The sequence below is a fragment of the Marmota flaviventris genome, chromosome 14 (assembly GCF_047511675.1).
Source record: "Marmota flaviventris isolate mMarFla1 chromosome 14, mMarFla1.hap1, whole genome shotgun sequence".
In the NCBI taxonomy this organism is placed as follows: domain Eukaryota; kingdom Metazoa; phylum Chordata; class Mammalia; order Rodentia; family Sciuridae; genus Marmota; species Marmota flaviventris.
In genome coordinates this window covers 54,267,641-54,286,364 of record NC_092511.1, presented here as the reverse complement: position 1 = coordinate 54,286,364, position 18,724 = coordinate 54,267,641, and positions in this window count along the sequence as shown.

The window sequence follows — 18,724 nt, the reverse complement described above, 5'->3', positions numbered from 1 at the left end:
CAATCCCTATAGATTCCAATCCCTGTGGATACCAAGAAAAGTAACCTACAAGTCAGATTTAAAATTCTAAAACTATTTTACATTAAATGATCTAGAATCTGTACCATACAAAATAATATTATATGCATACAAGTAGGTTTGCAGCTCTGAAAATACGTGCTCATTTCTCAGTGATGTCACATCCATTTTTATTGATCTGTCAACAATGGAAGGTTCTCGATATCCCTGTGCAGGTTCTGCTACAGAAGGCCTGGTGCAGAAAGTGGGAAAATGTGGCGAGGAGCCCAGGCAGGTCCACTGTGGGTCAGCTCCCTATGCAGGGGAACTGCGGCCTGATGAACTCTGAGAGCTCTTTCTACTCAGCCGCTTTGCAGCGCTTCATCTGAGACATCTCACAGTCCCTGGGCCCAATAGGAGGTGAACTTGACTCTCACCTACTTCTGCTTCAAATAAGTAAATCTAAGGGGTTCTTGGATGGCCCAAATTTGAGAGCCCACCTCTTGGTTTTCTTCCTTTTCTTTGATGCCAAGCATGATAACAGAAATGGGCTCTTTGTTAGGTTCACCTGCTCAGGTTGGGACAAGCAGTGTGTGAAACCCTCACCCGCCCCTCTGAAGCACCATCTCCACCCTGAGCTGTGGCCTCAGGACTGCTTCAGGTGTGCGACTTCGGCTCATTTCATTTCTGGTCTCGACTCCTGCTTTGCCCAGGAGTATAGATGAGGCAATCGTTTTCTACCTGTCATGATGAGCCAGTGCCCTGGGGAACATTTCCTAACCCAGCTCCACCCTCCCTGAGAATGAGTTTAACTCTAGATTCCTTAAAAGGTCCCCAAGGAGTGATGAATGACGCCCCCGAGAGTGGGTTCTAGCCTGCTGATGGTGGGCCGCACAGAAGGAACAGGATGTGACAGTGACATCCTACTCTCTGGAGGCACAACTTCAAGGAATGTAGTGCCTTTTAAAAATGAACACACTCTCAATACCTCTTTGTGCAGGTATTTCTCCCTTTTTTTATATCCTACCCCACTACCACGGACACCACTACCACCACTTCCAGGCCTATGTAGCATAATCAAATTGATCCGAATTGAAATCCTCTTGTGCCATTGGAGCTTAGACATGATATTTAACTTTGCACACCTCAGTTTCCTCAGATGAGAAGAACAAACATGTGCTGGGTGCGGTGGGGCATCCCTGTAACCCCAGCGGCTCAGGAGGCTGAGGCAGGAGGATAGCAAGTTTAAAGCCAGCCTCAGCAATGGCGAAGCACTAAGCAACTCAGTGAGACCTTGTCTCTAAATGAAATACAAAATAGGGCTGGGGATGTGTCTCAGCAGAGTGCCCCTAAGTTTAATTCCTGGTACCCCCACCCCTGTGACAAAAAAAAAAATAAACATGAATATACCCCTCATAAGGGAGATTGTGGGGATTAAGGGAAGAGATGGAGTTTTGTCCATAGCCTGGTGCGGATCAGTAAATTCCAACCCTCTTCCCCTCGCCAACTTCCATCTCTTCTGAATCAGTCCTAGATGCTGTCTCATAGCTGCTCGTTTTGAGGGGTCTTCCTGTGGCAAAGGGTCCTTTCCTCAGATCAGGATGGACTTTGCCTTCTGGTACTGCCATGGTCGCCCTATCCCCCTCCATTTTCTCTTCCTGCACCCACAGCCAGGTTCTTAGCATGTCCTCTTCCTCTTGCACCTCAGCCTCTCCTGCTTCACTGGAAAAACATCCAGATGAAAATGGCATCAGCCAGGAGCCGGTGCCACAGCAAGACAGCTTTCCCTCTACATCTCTGGATCATCTCAACATAATCTTTACAGATTAAAATTGAGTGCCGCACAGCGGCCTCCAGCAACGCTCAGCTGCATCGGACTTTGGGGTCCAGGGTCTGTACTCTCTGTATGAAGATTCCTTTGACTTCAACAAATTGGAATAACACCTATTTCAAATATATTATTTGATGAAAGCAGATGTCAGCAGATACTGCCTATGTAATTGATATTTGATTTATTCAAGATTTATGCATGCTGTGCCTTAGATTTATTAATGATAATCCCCGGCTCTTGTGTTTAATATAGTGGAACCAAAACATAATTTGCTGGGATCAGTCAGAAATGCATCAAAGTGATTAACTCTACATGCAAACCATTATCCAGTGACATCCCTACTGTGCACAGTGCAAAAGGAGGCAATAATACAGTAATTGGCTTCACTTATGCAAGTTAGATATTTGCTGTGATTGCTAGTAAAATTTGATCCCTTTTATCTCTGATTCTGCATCTCCACAGCCCTTGTCATCCTTTGATGCTCCTTTTTTTTTTTTTCCTGGCAGAATTCTCCTGAAATTAGCAAGTGCACATGTGTGTGTATACACACACGCGCACACACACACACACCATCCCGCCCCAATCATTATGTGCTAGGAAAGGTAAGAACTCTTAATAAACACACTAGAAGGGAACTATCCTTCTCAGGAGGCTCCCCGGTGAGTGGCACTGCCTCTGGTGTAAATGAGGGGCCACCTCTCTCTCCCAGTGGAGGAAGGCAGATCATGGCCAGCAAATGGAAATCATGCACCAGCATAGCTTTCTATCCATATCTATCACTGATTTCAGGCTGCAAAGCCACCGCCATCTTGGAGAGGACAATTGGAGCTATACACGCCATCACTGAGGCAGATATTGGGGGAATATGCCAGTTCTTTTATTTATTTTTATTTTTTTACACAACATTTTTAGAACCATCATTTACATACATGTTTTTTAAGTTCTTCACTGTATGCAATATAGGGTGAGCTTATTTTATTCTTGTTGTTTTGCTTTAGTTAATTAAAATTTGATTGCATGGACAAACTCTTATAAACTATGTTCTTTCTACTATTTGAAAAAATATCTATTTTTTTTCCTATCATGAACTGCTGATGGTAGAAGAGAGCAATTCTCTTTCAAAAACTGAAAGTAAAAATACATACAAGTAGTGGCAAAATATTCAAAGTTGACAAAAATATGTGACAGAAATATAGAAGTCTCCTTTCTCTACCCTGGCCTCTATCTCTCATCCCTCTCTACCAGGTAATCATTCTAAGAGTTTCTCATGTAACCTTTCTGAAAATGTGAACAGTATACCTTCATATATATACACCAGGGTTTTTTTCATTTAATGTCATATCTTAGAGATGTTTTCATGTTTGCAAATAAAGAGCAACTTGATTCTTTTCCATTCTATGATCATTTAAAAAAATTTGTTTTAGTTGTAGGTGTATTTTATTTATTTTTATGTGGTGCTGAGGATTGAACCCAGTGCCTCACATGTGCTAGGCAAGCGCTCTACCATTGAGCCACAACCCCAGCCCCCTATGATCATTTTTAATTGTTAAAAATTAAGCCTGGGAAGGACCTGGTGGCACATGCCTGTAATCTTTTCAGCTTTGGAGGCTGAGGCAGGAGGACTACAGGTTCAAAGTCAGCCTCAGCAATATTGAGATGCTAAGCAACTCAGTGGGACCCTGAGTTGCTTAGCACAAAAAAGGCATGGGAATGTGGCTCAGTGGTTGAGTGCCCCTTCATTCAATCCCTGGTACCCACCCCCCGCCAAAAAAAAAAAAAAAAGAATTAAACCTGGCCTAGCAATGCTATATAACTCTATACTTGAAAATTATTTTTTAACAATTCTTGTTTCTAGGCCTGGGAATTAGGGCCACAATTTAGATTACAGGAGCATCTTGTCAGGATTTACAGCAAGATGGAAACACAGACTCGCAGCCCACATTTTACAGCACAGCCATATAAATGGCCCTTGATTTCTCTGTTGTCTGGAATGTGCCATCTGTCTCCAGGGTATCTGGTAGAATGTGTCAGCCCGTCAGCATGGCATCTTGATAGGTTCGGGCATTTAGACTCCCATGCCTATTGCCAGGTTTATAACAGAGTTTTTAGCATATTCAGGAACACATTTGTAAACCCTGCTTACACTCTCTACCTCAGAGAGCTAACATGACTCACAACTAATTTAAAATGAAGTTCCAGGATTTTTTTTTTTTTATGGTTCCTTCATGGAACAACACCAGTCATTCTTTATCAGATCTCTTTTGCTCCTCAAGCCGTATAGGAGGTATTTTGAAAATATGTAGGAACAGCTCACAGGGGACATCCTCTTGCATTTTTAATGCTATTACGGAGTTGCCCCAAGAATCAAACAAATAACTTTTGCATTTTCTAGCTCATCTTTTTTTTCCCCAAGTCCCGTGAACAATGCCTGGTGTTCTGAAGGGTGTTCTGCATGGGTGAGGCCTGTCCATAAACATCCTGGCCTTGGTCATTAAAAGCTCTCTCTACTCAGCAAACCCTTAGAGCTGAGCCGCGGACGCAGCAGTTCACTCTCTGGACTCGTTTCTCTCAGCTGCTACAGAAGCTATTCCTGCTTCAGCAATCCAAGTGATCTATTTTTCCTGTCCTAAAAGTTAATTGATTCCTGCTTCTGAGTGCCGTGGACTATGAAGAACTGGGTCTTCGCTTAGAGCCGTCTATCAGAGCCGAGATCCAACTGCACTCACTTGGGAAGACTGCCACAGCTCAGCAGAGCCCAAGGACCCTGGGCCTCAAGTCTGAAAGAAATTAGGACAGAGCTCAAAGAAACCTGCCTGAGGGAGTAATCTCAAAATGTGACATATGGTCACCAGTCTTTACAGTGTTAATCTTCAGACTTTGGGAGAGATGGGGACTACTGCTGTGACAGAAGGGGAGGGACAGTGGACAGTTTAGAAACAGATAACCATTACGGCAAGCTGATCTTGAATGCCAGACTCACCTGGGCGAGTGTTTAAATCTCAATTATAAACACTTCCAACTGAGGTGCTTCATGAAGAAATCATCTTATCCCTCTGATCCTCAGTTTCTTCTTCTGGAGGAGAAAAGTTGACATTAGGTGTTATGGAGAGAATTACAGAAATGTCATTAAGAAAAATGATGCATTATGACGCATTATTCTTGTAGGGCACCTGGAACTGATATATAATATCAATAACAGTAATGCTGATTACTATGCAACAAGATCCTCACATCCAGGAAGAGTAATTTTCTCAGAGAATGACTGAGGATTTCAAACACCTCCCTATGGTTCTGCAGGACAACTGAAGTCTACCAGGGTATTGCCTACTTGCCATCTACCACCATTGTCTTTGCTGCATGCACCCCTGCCCTGACTTTCTTATGCCTCCTGTGAGTCAGTGGTACTGACAATCCCAAAGGGATTATTTTGCTCCTGAGGAGAAGCGTAATAAGGAGAAAATGCATGCAGACCCTGAAGCAGCAAATGCTTAATTAACTTCAAAGTAACAGGGGAGAGGCTGGCTGAGACTACTTAAATCTTGAAAAACAGCAGCTCCCCTCCCGAATCTGAGTCATTTCCTTCCACAGAGCTCTGTTGGTGTTCAAGTTATTGCAATGACACATGATGTTGCATTTGGGTCACTCAGGCTTGCAAAGCATCCTTTACCTTTGAGCTTCTCTTAAACTTGAGGCTGGTTTCTGAATTTTTGGAGTGTCTATAGCATTTAATGGGGTCTGCAGGATATTAGTAATATCAAGATGGAAAGACATGCAAGATTCCTTGTGGCCACCAAATCACAGGTGTTTGCAGGTTAGAGTCTAAAGGAAGCTTAGAAATTCTCAAATTTAGTGGCTTGGTTTTCAAACTTATTTGGGATAGGCACAGAGCAAGTTTTATCAAACAAATTCCTATGCAGGTCACCAATAAGTGTAACTAATGAAAGTACAGTTATGCACATGGTGGAGAAGGGAGAGGAGAATTCCTAAGTTGCCTCTGGAAAGCTCTGGGATCTGAAACACCTTTGAAAATCACATCTGTCTAATCTAATTTTCACTGAACAGGGGAAGACAATAAGGCAGTGCTGTCATCATTTTTATAAAATTGATGCATAATGTCCGTACAATGGGGTGTGGCACAATGATATGATACACATAGACAAGTAATGATCAAATCAGGGATTTGATCTTCATTTCACTCCTCAAACACTTACCATTTCTCTGTGTTGAGAATCTTTGGTCTCTTCTGATATTTTACAAAATAACTAGAAAAGGGCAGCACTTTCTTAAAGCATGGTCTCCTACACACAGTTTCAGCTTAGTCCTGAAGCTTGTTAGGAACTCAAATTCTTTGGCCCACTCCAGACCTACTGGAAGCAGAGTCCAGAATTCATGCTTAATCAGTCCCATTGCATCAATGACTCTGATGCAAGCCCACTGAAGTTTGAGAACCCACCCTTCAAGGGCCTTTCAGTGGATATTGCAGGCTCTTACAATTCAGCTTCAATAGATGGCAAGGAAGACCCTTTATGAACACTACGGAGGTTCCAGGGTACACACCCTCCTGGGAATAGTCCTCTTCCATTCCATACACTCTAGTAGCATTGCAAAGAACTCTAAATCTATCAAAAATCTGGAAACAATTCAAGCCAGCCACGATGACACACACCTGTGATCCCAGTGGCTCAGGAGGCTGAGGCAGGAGAATTGCAAGTTCAAAGCCAGCCTTAGTAACTTACTAAGGCTCTAAGCAACATAGCAAGACCCACCTCAAAATAAAATGTAAAAAGGGCTAGGGATATTGCTCAAGGGTTAAACACCCCTGGATTCAATTCCCAGTTACCTCTCCCCAACTAAAAAAAAAAAATGGAAGCAGTTCAAATGGAGGTTCTTCTAGACAAATGATTTACAATCAATCAAGAGATTTTGGTTCTTCTAGACAAATGATTTACAATCAATCAAGAGATTTTGAGCCAGGCACAGTGGCACATGCCTGTAATCCCAGCAGCTCTGGAGGCTGAGGCAGAAGGATCAAGTGTTCAAAGCAACCTCAGCAACTTAGCAAGGCCCTAAGCAACTCAGTGAGACCCTGTCTCTAAATAAAATACAAAAAAGGGTTGGGGATGTGGATTGGTGGTTGAGTGCCCCTGAATTTAATCCCCAGTACCAGAGAGGGAAGCGGGAGGGAGAGAGAGAGATTTTGATCCCCATAATAGATTATTTTAAGGGATTTGGAAAGTAACTCAAACTATTGCAATGGGGTCAGACTCAAATAGTATACTACTCCTAAGAAACTATAAAATTTTCAGTCATTAAAATAGAACACACCTTGAAATTAAAGTGATATTTTCAAAACACATTTTCCAGGTATTATTTCATTTGATAATACCCCCGCCATCATCCTGGCACTCTGCCACCTTATCCTTCCCAATATAAGGCATGAAAAAAATGAAGACCAGGGAGGCAAGGTGAATTTTCCTAGGTTACATACCTACAGAGTTGTAGAATAAATACTAGAATCCTGTTCTCTATTAAAGTGTATTGGGCAATTTCCTAAGATGCAAATTTGCCAGCAGATCAGTTTCCTCTATGGATCTTCATTCTTTCCTGTCCTGTTGTTCATCACTGACCGTAATGAACTTCATAAAGGCCTAACATTGTCAAGTTCCCAGCTCCATGATTAGATAGGGAGTTCCTTGCCCCTTCCCAGTTACAGGTGAGATGTGAGGTGCTGTAACTAAGGCAACTGTTCCCTTCTGATCCTATTGGTGGGCATCTGTTTCTAGTTGTAACAGGCCAAACATCCCCATTGCAGGAAAACTAATAACATCTTAACATATGGTCTTGAATCTGGGCCGCCAAATGACCTTGCATGGAGATTAATTGAAGGTGTTAATGGCATAGTTCCCAGCCAGGAATGTCAAAATACTGGCTTGGCCTCCTATGTACATGTTTTAAGAGGATTTGCTATTGATACTGAGCTGGATTAACTTTAAATATAAAGAAACATACTATAACTTCGGCAACCACCTGTGAAGCAAGTTTCTGTAGCTAAAGAATCTGGATTAGTGCTCCAAGCAGGGTGCAGGATAATGAATTTGACATCCCATTTTGACTCCCTGGGAAAAATTCCCAGGATACAATCTTCTTAAGTGGGGGTAATATGGGCAGCAAAATTCTGTTGAGGGTGAAAAATCTTTTCTATGACCTTCTAAAAGACTCTGCATGGAAAATGCCATTAGAGATTAGAGTTGATTTATGAGTATTCTGTCCTATTACCTCTCTCCCTCCCACCTCACCCTAGCAGGAGAAATAGGTCAAAGACCAGCAAAAAGAACTATACTGTGAACTATATTTATTTTCTCAAGTACTTCCATAGAGATATACCTAACTTTCAGGAAGCTTTACACTTAGTTATCATAATTATCTATCTGATGCCTTGATGCTGGCACAATTTCTCCTTCTATTAGTTTTTATTATTATTTCTATTTTATTACCCTAATGCTTGTGTGATTGTATATGTGTGTATGCTTATTATAATTCACCTTAAAGGCTGTTTGCAGGATATAAATTCTAAAGACACAAAAGTAAATATAGAATAATCTTCTTTCATGCATATGTTTGCAAACCCATAAACTCGAAAGAAGGATGAATTTGATTTTAAAAAACATGGAGAATTACTTTGGGCCTTTCTTTACCCAATTTACTCACTATTTTGATCAAAGAGGACAAGAACTAGGTTAAAACCTGATGAGCTGGTGGCTGTACAACCTACTGTGTGTTTTCTCTGTTCTTATTAGTCCAAACAACCTGTGTTTTGTTTATATTTTAATGGCCAACATTTCCGGAAATGACTGAGAGACAATAGGTGTGTTTTTTTTTTTTAAATTTTTTATTGTGGGTTGTTCAAAACATTACAAATTTCTTGACATATCATATTCCACAATTTGATTCAAGTGGGTTATGAACTCCCACCTTCACCCCATACACAGATTGCAGAATCACATCAGTTACACATCCATTGATTTACAAATTGCCATACTAGTGTCTGTTGTGCTCCGCTGCCTTTCCCATCCTCCCCCCTCCCCCCTCCCCACCTCTCCCCTCCCATCCCCTCCTCTCTCTCTACCTCCTCCACTGTATAACCCTGAGGGTCTCCTTCAATTACCATGCAATTTCCCTTCTCTCTCCCTTTCCCTCCCACCTCTCATCCCTGTTAAATGTTAATCTTCTTCTCCTGCTCTTCGTCCCTACACTGTTCTTAGTTACTCTCCTTATATCAAAGAAGACATTTGGCATTTGTTTTTTAGGGATTGGCTAGCTTCACTTAGCATAATCTGCTCTAATGCCATCCATTTCCCTGTAAATTCTATGATTTTGTCATTTTTTAATGCAGAGTAATACTCCATTGTGTATAAATGCCACATTTTTTTTATCCATTCGTCTATTGAAGGGCATCTAGGTTGGTTCCACAGTCTTGCTATTGTGAACTGTGCTGCTATGAACATCGATGTAGCAGTGTCCCTGTAGCATGCTCTTTTTAGGTCTTTAGGGAATAGACCAAGAAGGGGAATAGCTGGGTCAAATGGTGGCTCCATTCCCAGCTTTCCAAGAAATCTCCATACTGCTTTCCAAATTGGATGCACCAATCTGCAGTCCCACCAGCAATGTACAAGTGTACCCTTTTCCCCACATCCTCGCCAGCACTTGTTGTTGTTTGACTTCCTAATGGCTGCCAATCTTACTGGAGTGAGATGGTATCTTAGGGTGGTTTTGATTTGCATTTCTCTGACAGCTAGAGATGTTGAGCATTTTTTCATGTACTTGTTGATTGACTGTATGTCCTCCTCTGAGAAGTGTCTGTTCAGGTCCTTGGCCCATTTGTTGATTGGGTTGTTTGTTCTCTTATTGTCTAATTTTTGGAGTTCTTTGTATACTCTGGATATTAGGGCTCTATCTGAAGTGTGAGGAGTAAAGATTTGTTCCCAGGGTGTAGGCTCCCTATTTACCTCTCTTATTGTTTCTTTTGCTGAGAAAAAACTTTTTAGTTTGAGTAAGTCCCATTTGTTGATTCTAGTTATTAACTTTTGTGCTATGGGTGTCCTATTGAGGAATTTGGAGCCCTACCCCACCGACTGTAGATCGTAGCCAACTTTTTCTTCTATCAGACGGCGCGTCTCTGATTTGATATCAAGCTCCTTGATCCATTTTGAATTCACTTTTGTGCATGGCGAGAGAAAGGGATTCAGTTTCATTTTGTTGCATATGGATTTCCAGTTTTCCCAGCACCATTTGTTGAAGATGCTATCCTTCCTCCATTGCATGCTTTTAGCCCCTTTATCAAATATAAGATAGTTGTAGTTTTGTGGATTGGTTTCTGTGTCCTCTATTCTGTACCATTGGTCGACCTGCCTGTTTTGGTACCAGTACCATGCTGTTTTTGTTACTATTGCTCTGTAGTATAGTTTGAAGTCTGGTATCGCTATACTGCCTGATTCACACTTCCTGCTTAGCATTGTTTTTGCTCTTCTGGGTCTTTTATTTTTCCATATGAATTTCATGATTGCTTTCTCTATTTCTAGAAGAAATGCCGTTGGGATTTTGATTGGCATTGCATTAAACCTATAGAGAACTTTTGGTAATATCGCCATTTTGATGATGTTAGTTCTGCCTATCCATGAACAGGGTATATTTTTCCATCTTCTAAGATCTTCTTCTATTTCTCTCTTTAGGGTTCTGTAGTTTTCATTGTATAAGTCTTTCACCTCTTTTGTTAGGTTGATTCCCAAGTATTTTATTTTTTTTGAAGATATTTTGAATGGAGTGGTTGTCCTCATTTCCATTTCAGAGGATTTGTCGCTGATATACAGGAATGCCTTTGATTTATGCGTGTTGATTTTATATCCTGCCACTTTGCTGAATTCATTTATTAGCTCTAATCGTTTCTTTGTAGAGCCTTTTGGATCTGCTAGGTATAGAATCATATCATCTGCAAATAGTGATAATTTAAGTTCTTCTTTTCCTATTTTTATGCCTTTAATTTCTTTCGTCTGTCTAATTGCTCTGGCCAGTGTTTCGAGAACTATGTTGAACAGAAGTGGAGAGAGAGGGCATCCCTGTCTTGTTCCAGATTTTAGAGGGAATGCCTTCAGTTTTTCTCCATTCAGAATGATGCTAGCCTGAGGCTTAGCATAGATTGCTTTTACAATATTGAGGTATGTTCCTGTTATCCCTAGTTTTTCTAGAGTTTTGAACATAAAGGGATGCTGTACTTTGTCGAATGCTTTTTCCGCATCTATCGAGATGATCATATGGTTCTTATTTTTAAGTCTATTGATGTGGTGAATAACATTTATTGATTTCCGTATATTGAACCAGCCTTGCATCCCAGGGATGAATCCTACTTGATCATGGTGTACAATTTTTTTGATATGTTTTTGTATCCGATTCGCCAGAATTTTATTGAGGATTTTTGCATCTAGGTTCATTAGAGATATTGGTCTGTAGGTTTCTTTCTTTGAAGTGTCTTTGTCTGGTTTAGGTATCAGGGTGATGTTGGCCTCATAGAATGAATTTGGAAGTTCTCCCTCCTTTTCTATTTCCTGAAGTAGCTTGAAAAGTATTGGCATTAGTTCTTCTTTAAAGGTTTTGTAAAATTCTGCTGTATACCCATCCGGACCTGGGCTTTTCTTAGTTGGTAGTCTTTTTATGGTTTCTTCTATTTCCTCAATTGATATTGGTCTGTTTAGGTTTTCTATATCCTCCTGACTCAATCTGGGCAGATCATATGACTTAAGAAATTTATCTATGACTTCACTATCTTCTAATTTGTTGGAGTATAAGGATTCAAAATAGTTTTTGATTATCTTCTGTATTTCTGAAGTGTCTGTTGTGATATTGCCTTTTTCATCCCGTATGCTAGTAATTTGAGTTCTCTCTCTTCTTCTCTTCGCTAGCATCGCTAAGGGTCTGTCGATTTTGTTTATTTTTTCAAAGAACCAACTTTTAGTTTTGTCAATTTTTTCAATTGTTTCTTTTGTTTCGATTTCATTAATTTCAGCTCTGATTTTAATTATTTCTTGCCTTCTACTTCTTTTGCTGTTGTTTTGCTCTTCTTTTTCAAGGATTTTGAGATGAAGTATGAGATCACTTATTTGTTGTTTTTTTCTTTTTTTAAGGAATGAACTCCAAGCAATGAATTTTCCTCTTAGAACTGCTTTCAATGTGTCCCATAGATTCCGATATGTTGTGTCTGTGCTTTCATTTATCTCTAAGAATTTTTTAATTTCCTTCTTGATGTCTTCTATAACCCATTGATCATTCAGTAACCTATTGTTCATTCTCCAAGTGATGTATGCTTTTTCCTTCCTTCTTTTATCGTTGATTTTCAGTTTCATTCCATTATGATCAGATAAGATGCATGGTATTATCTCTACTCCTTTATATTGTCTAAGAGTTGCCCTGTGACATAATATATGATCTATTTTTGAGAAGGATCCATGTGCTGCTGAGAAAAAAGTGTAACTGCTTGATGTTGGGTGGTATATTCTATATATGTCAATTAGGTCTAGGTTATTAATAGTGTTATTGAGTTCTATAGTTTCCTTATTCAACTTTTGTTTGGAAGATCTGTCCAGTGGCGAGAGAGGTGTGTTGAAGTCTCCCATGATTATGGTATGGTGGTCTATTAGACTCTTGAACTTGAGAAGAGTTTGTTTGACGAACATAGCTGCACCATTGTTTGGGGCATAAATATTTATGATTGTTATGTCTTGTTGGTGTATGGTTCCCTTAAGCAGTATGTAGTGTCCCTCTTTATCCCTTTTGATTAACTTTGGCTTGAAATCTATTTTATTTGATATGAGTATGGACACTACTGCTTGTTTCCAAAGTCCATATGAGTGATATGATTTTTCCCAACCTTTCACCTTCAGCCTATGTATGTCTTTTCCTATCAAATGCGTCTCCTGTAGGCAGCATATTGTTGGGTCTTGTTTTGTGATCCATTCTACTAGCCTGTGTCTCTTAATTGGTGAGTTTAAGCCATTAACATTTAGGGTTATTATTGAGATATGGGTTGTTCTTCCAGCCATATTTGTTTATTTCTGTTACTAAACATGGTTTGTTTTCCTCTTTGATTATTCCCCCCCCCTTTACTGTCCTACCTCCCACTGTTGGTTTTCATTGTTATTTTCCATTTCCTCTTCCTGTAATGCTTTGGCGAGGATGTTTTGAAGAGATGGTTTTCTAGCTGCGAATTCTTTAAACTTTTGTTTATCGTGGAAGGGTTTAATTTCATCCTCCATCCTGAAGCTTAATTTCGCTGGATACACAATTCTTGGTTGGAACCCATTTTCTTTCAGTGTTTGAAATATGTTATTCCAGGATCTTCTAGCTTTCAGAGTCTGTGTTGAAAGATCAGCTGTTATCCTGATTGGCTTGCCCCTAAATGTAATCTGCTTCCTTTCTCTTGTAGCTTTTAAAATTCTCTCCTTATTCTGTATGTTGGGCATCTTCATTATAATGTGTCTAGGTGTGGATCTCTTATGATTTTGCACATTCGGCGTCCTGTAGGCTTCTAGGATTTGGGATTCTGTCTCATTCTTCAAGTCTGGGAAGTTTTTTCGTATTATTTCATTGAATAGACTTCTCATTCCTTTGGTTTGGAGGTCTGTACCTTCCTGTATCCCAATGACTCTTAAGTTTGGTCTTTTAATGTTATCCCATATTTCTTGGATGTTCTGCTCATGGTTTCTTAACAGTCTTGCTGAGCTGTCTATGTTCTTTTCCAGTTGAAATACTTTGTCTTCATTGTCTGATGTTCTATCTTCTAAGTGTTCTACTCTGCTGGTAGTACTCTCAATTGAGTTTTTAAGTTGGTTTATTGCTTCCTGCATTTCTAGGATTTCTGTTTGTTTGTTTTTTATAACCTCTATCTCCCTGTATAGTTGATCCTTTGCTTCCTGGATTTGTTTGTGTAATTCCTTGTTGAAGTGATCTTTCATTGTCTGATTTTGCTGTCTAATTTCTTCCTTGATACTCCAGATCATCTGAAGCATATATATCCTGAATTCTTTATCTGACATTCCATCTGCTGCAGCTGTTACCTCTTCTAAAGTTGCGTTGACCTGCATTGCTTGTGGTCCTTTCTTTCACTGTCTTTTCATACTGCTTGTGTATCTTTCCTGCAGGTGCGGGCGGCGGCTCTGCTCTCTCCTTATTCCAATTGGGGTGTCGTGGCTACCACGCCGGCAGGTCACTGGGCCTGTTCTGGGAGCTGGCGGCGGCTCTGTTCTGCCCCTACTCCAATTGGGGTGACGAGTGTACCACGCCGGCAGGCCACCGGGCCTGATCCGCCGGTCGGTTGCAGGTTTGCCTACCCTGCAGGCGCGGGCGGCGGCTCTACTCTGCCCCTACTCCAAATGGGGTGACGTGTCTGTCGTACCGGCAGGCCACTGGGCCTGTCCCGCTGGTCGGTCGCAGATCTGCCCACCTTTCGGGCACGGGTGGAGGCTCTGCTCTGCCCCTACTCCAATTGGGGTGTTGTGACTACCCTGCCTGCAGGACGCTGGGCCTGTTCCTGGCACGGGCGGCGACTCTGCTCTGCCACTACTCCAATTAGGGTGGTGTTTGTACCACGCCGGCAGGCTCCTGGGCCTGATTCGCCGGTCTGTTGTAGGTCTGCCTACCTTGGAGGCGCGGGCTGCGGATCTGCCCTGCCCCTCCTACCACGCCTGCGGACCCCTGGGCCTGATCTGCAGGTTGATCACTGGTCTGCTCACCCTGCGGGCACGGGTGGCGGTTCCGCTCCGCCCCCACTCCAATTGGGGTCACGTGACCACCACACCGGCAGGGCCTGATCCGGGCGTGGGAGAAGGATCTGCTCTGCCCCTACTCCAGTTGGGGTGACGTGTGTACCACACTGGCAGGCCACTGGGCCTGACCCGCCAGGCTGTCACAGGTCTGTTTACCTTGCAAGCGCGAACGGCGGCTCTGCCCTGCCCCTCCTACCACGCCCATGTACCACTGGGTCGCGGGTCTGCCCACCTTGCGGGTGCGGGTGGCAGCTCCGCTCCGCCCCCTCTCCAATTGGGGTCACGCGGTCACCACGCTGGCGAGCCGCTGGGCCTGCTCCGGGCGCTGGCGGTGGCCCGGCTCCTCCCCTCTGGCTCGACGACAAATTGAGGAGACTCGGGTGACTTTGCCTCACCCCCCCTACCAGGAGACCAACTGCTTATGTCACCGCTGGTATTGATGAAGTTCTCTCCTCCGCCGCTTTCTGCAGACATCAGATCTCTGCCATGTTGGTATCCTATGCGAATGGCAGCATTTCGTTCCCCTTGCCGGGCAACCAAAGCACCGGGTGAGTCCTGACCGGCCCTCAGCAGGACACGGACCGAGAAGCAGTTTCCGGGGGCTCCTAGCCCCGGGCCAGGGAAGTTCCGGGAGCCAGAACTCGGCCGCTCCGTGCTCGGTGTAAGCTCCTATAAGTGTAAGCTCCAAGAAGCAGTCCCCGCGGGCTCAGTTCCGGGAGCCGGAATTCGGCTGCTTAGTGCTTGTTGTATGCTCTGATAGGAGCAGGGTCCAAGAAGCAGCCTCTGCAGGCTCAGCAGCCCTGGGCCAGGGCGGTTCCGGGACGGTTCCGGGAGCCGGAACTCGGCTGCCCCGCGCTCGGTGTTCGCTCCGATAAGATCAGGTTCTAAGAAGCACCCAGGCGCTGAACCCTAGCAATCTGTCTGCAAGCCGCAGGCGAATTGCAGCCTGAAATTACCTGTTCTATGGCTGAATGAGCTGCGGTCAGTCGAAAACAGGGGTGGTGACGTCAGTTTACCAACATGGTGGCTGCTGGCCTCCTCTGTGGTCTGACCGGTGTGGAGAACCGAGATGGACCGCTTCCTTCCCCCGTCTCGAACCCAGAATTCAGCCCTGAGTACGGTGCTTGCGCGGCTAGCAGAAACTGCAGCGCTGTAACCCTGCGTCTCTATCCCAGCGCGCGCTGCAGACTCTAGCCACGGGGCGATTTGCTGAATAAGCAGTGTTACCCTCCGTGCGACAAACCTCTCGCGTTTGAGTCCCCGTAGCTGATCCTCGTGCGATGGAAATCCTTCCTCCAGGTTCCGGAGCACCCCACTATTGCTGGAAATTCCTAACAAGATATCCTTTAGCCGTCCTGACTTGTCATACTCCCACACAGTGAAGCAGCACACGGGGGCAGTGCACTCCCCTCGCCGCCATCTTCCTTCTTCCTAGGTATGTTTTTTTTTTAAAAAAAATTTAGTTGTAGATGAACACAATACTATTTATTTATTTGTTTATTTATTTATTTTTATATAATGCTGAAGATCGTGGAACCCAGTGCCTCACACATGCCAGACAAGTGCTCTACCACTGAGCCACAATCCCAACCCAATAGGTATGTTTTTTTGATGAACAATTGTGTGAGATATACAAAGATATCAGATACCCTCCCTCTTGCAATGAAATTAGAGTAGTACTACACACAAAATGAAGCTGATCCATTGTATTACTGACCGCATTACACATTGGTTTCACAAAATCACTGAAGCCAGCCAGGTAGTTTTATTTGGACCACCCAAATTAGCATGCATTTGTGCTTGTTGAGAAACATTTTGTAGCACACAAAAAGAACCCTCTAAAATCTTAATTAATCATTCTTACAAACTTAGCACATTTTTTTTTTGCTTGTGTACTTGTGCCAACAAGATTTCACATGTGCATTTTAATTTCCCCCTAAATAAAATTTTACAAATTCATTAAAAAAAGCTTAACCCATTATGTTCAGATGAAAGAAGTCGAAAATGAAGTGGACCAGCTTTATCTAATTTTCTAAATTGAATAAAATGCAAAACAAATAAATGGATGATGAAAAGCAATGTATGTCTGATTGACTTGGCTTTCCTGTGGGTCAAAGCACTCAGGTAATTCAGCTGGGACTCCTGGAATTCTTTGCACATTTGCCTTTCAAGATCAGGCAGAATGATGTGCAATCCACAGCAAAAAGAAGAATCACACAAACCATAAAAGGAAGGAATGCTGAGCTGAACTATCATGGCAGTGTCAGGCTCCAGTATCTGTGAACTGTGAAACACAAATAGAATTATAAAGGAATTATGCAGCCCTGGATATTGCAAATACACTCTAGACTTCTTCCACACTAAAATGAGGCGATGGATAGATACCTTGGTGGAAAAAAGCAATTAGTAGTAGGGAATGAAGTTCCTTACTTCCCTTTTTAAATTCTCTCCCTCCCAGTCCTTTCAAATCTCCCTGGGGTCCAATTTGGAAATTCTTACAAAGGCTAAAGTCCAGCAGCTTAACAGCTATTAAACACGGCTGTAAAGTGAAGATGCAGCCTGTGAGTTGGGCTCTTGGCAGCGTCAGAAGCAAACGGCGCAACTCTTTTGCTGAAATGAAATAATGGAAGAGATGAAGGGAGGGGATGTGGATAAACCAGAGTGGGAGTTTCAGATGGCGACCCATGGAGCATACTAACCCACACTGGTATTGCTATTTAGTACCTGTGAAGTCTACCATTATGCATTATTAAATTCATGTATTATTGAATCATGAATCCTTGTTCCCTGATAAGAAATGGAGATGATTTCTTAGTTTAAATTAAAGCCCTGCCTCCTTATTTGAATAAAACTGCATTACTGGCTGCCTCGCATGATAATCAGAAAACTGCATTAAGCAGGTAGGGCTGTATGAATTAAAAAATAATGAAACAAGACTTTTCAGCCAGACATTGTTCCCTCGCCTGCTTTTCATGACAGCGGATTTCCTACTTGGAGTTGATAAGACAACGGCAAATGAAGATAACAACATGAGAGGGAAATCATTCACTCTAATGGGCTCCACCTGTGCAGACTTCAGCTCATTTACATGGCTGCAGAAAAATTAGAAATCATGCGGCAATTAGTCTGTTCTAGATTATGCAGTGTGTCAACTGATACCACTCAGGAGAGCACTAGTGCTAAAATGGTTTCAGAAGATAAATCTACTCTCCTATACAAACAGTTTTAATTACCTGGAAAACGGCATTGCCTATTGAGAAATCTCCATTGTGAACCTGGGCTGCTCTCCTGCTATTGGAATCAGATGTTGGGAAATTCCAATGTTTATGTAATTGACTCATATAGTATTTGATGACTTGTTGAAACTGAAATTGGGCCTCTTGGTCGGGTCCCCAATTGTTCATCAAAGGCCTCTTTTAATGTCTCCTTCAGACTTGGTCCAGGGAAGCTGCAGGAGGGTTAGATTTTTTTTTTTGAATGCTTCTGTTTACTGGTACCCTTTGCTTCTTGAGCCTTAGCATTTGTGTGTCTATACAAATTTGATAATTTATTATAATTTCAAATGTAAAATTTGAGTTGACAGATCAAGTAACTATAAGTATCTCTTTAAAAATAAAATTCAAAGAGCCAGACGCGCATGCCTGTAATCCCAGCAACCCAGGACACTGAAGCAGGAGGATCTCGAGTTCAAAGCCAGCCTCAGCAAAAGTGAGGCACTAAGCAACTCAATGAGACCCTGTCTCTAAATAAAATACAAAATAGGGCTGGGAATGTGGCCCAGTGGTCCAGTACCCCTGAGTTCAGTTCCCCCAGTATCCCCCCACCAAAAGAATAAAAGTCTAAGACCATTAAGGTTTGAATTGTCACTTATTACATAGGGGCAAAATTCCATTTTTAAAGTGTTTTCATTTTGGCCTTAAAATATAGTTATCAACTTCTTAAAATCCAAGGAAGTATCTAGAGAAACAATATTCATGAGAATCTAGCTTTTGCATTTATAAGGCTTATTTACAGGTTTTGCTTTGATTTGCTCGTGGAAGTGCTTATGTATTCAACCTACTCCACTTATTTTATCATTGTTATT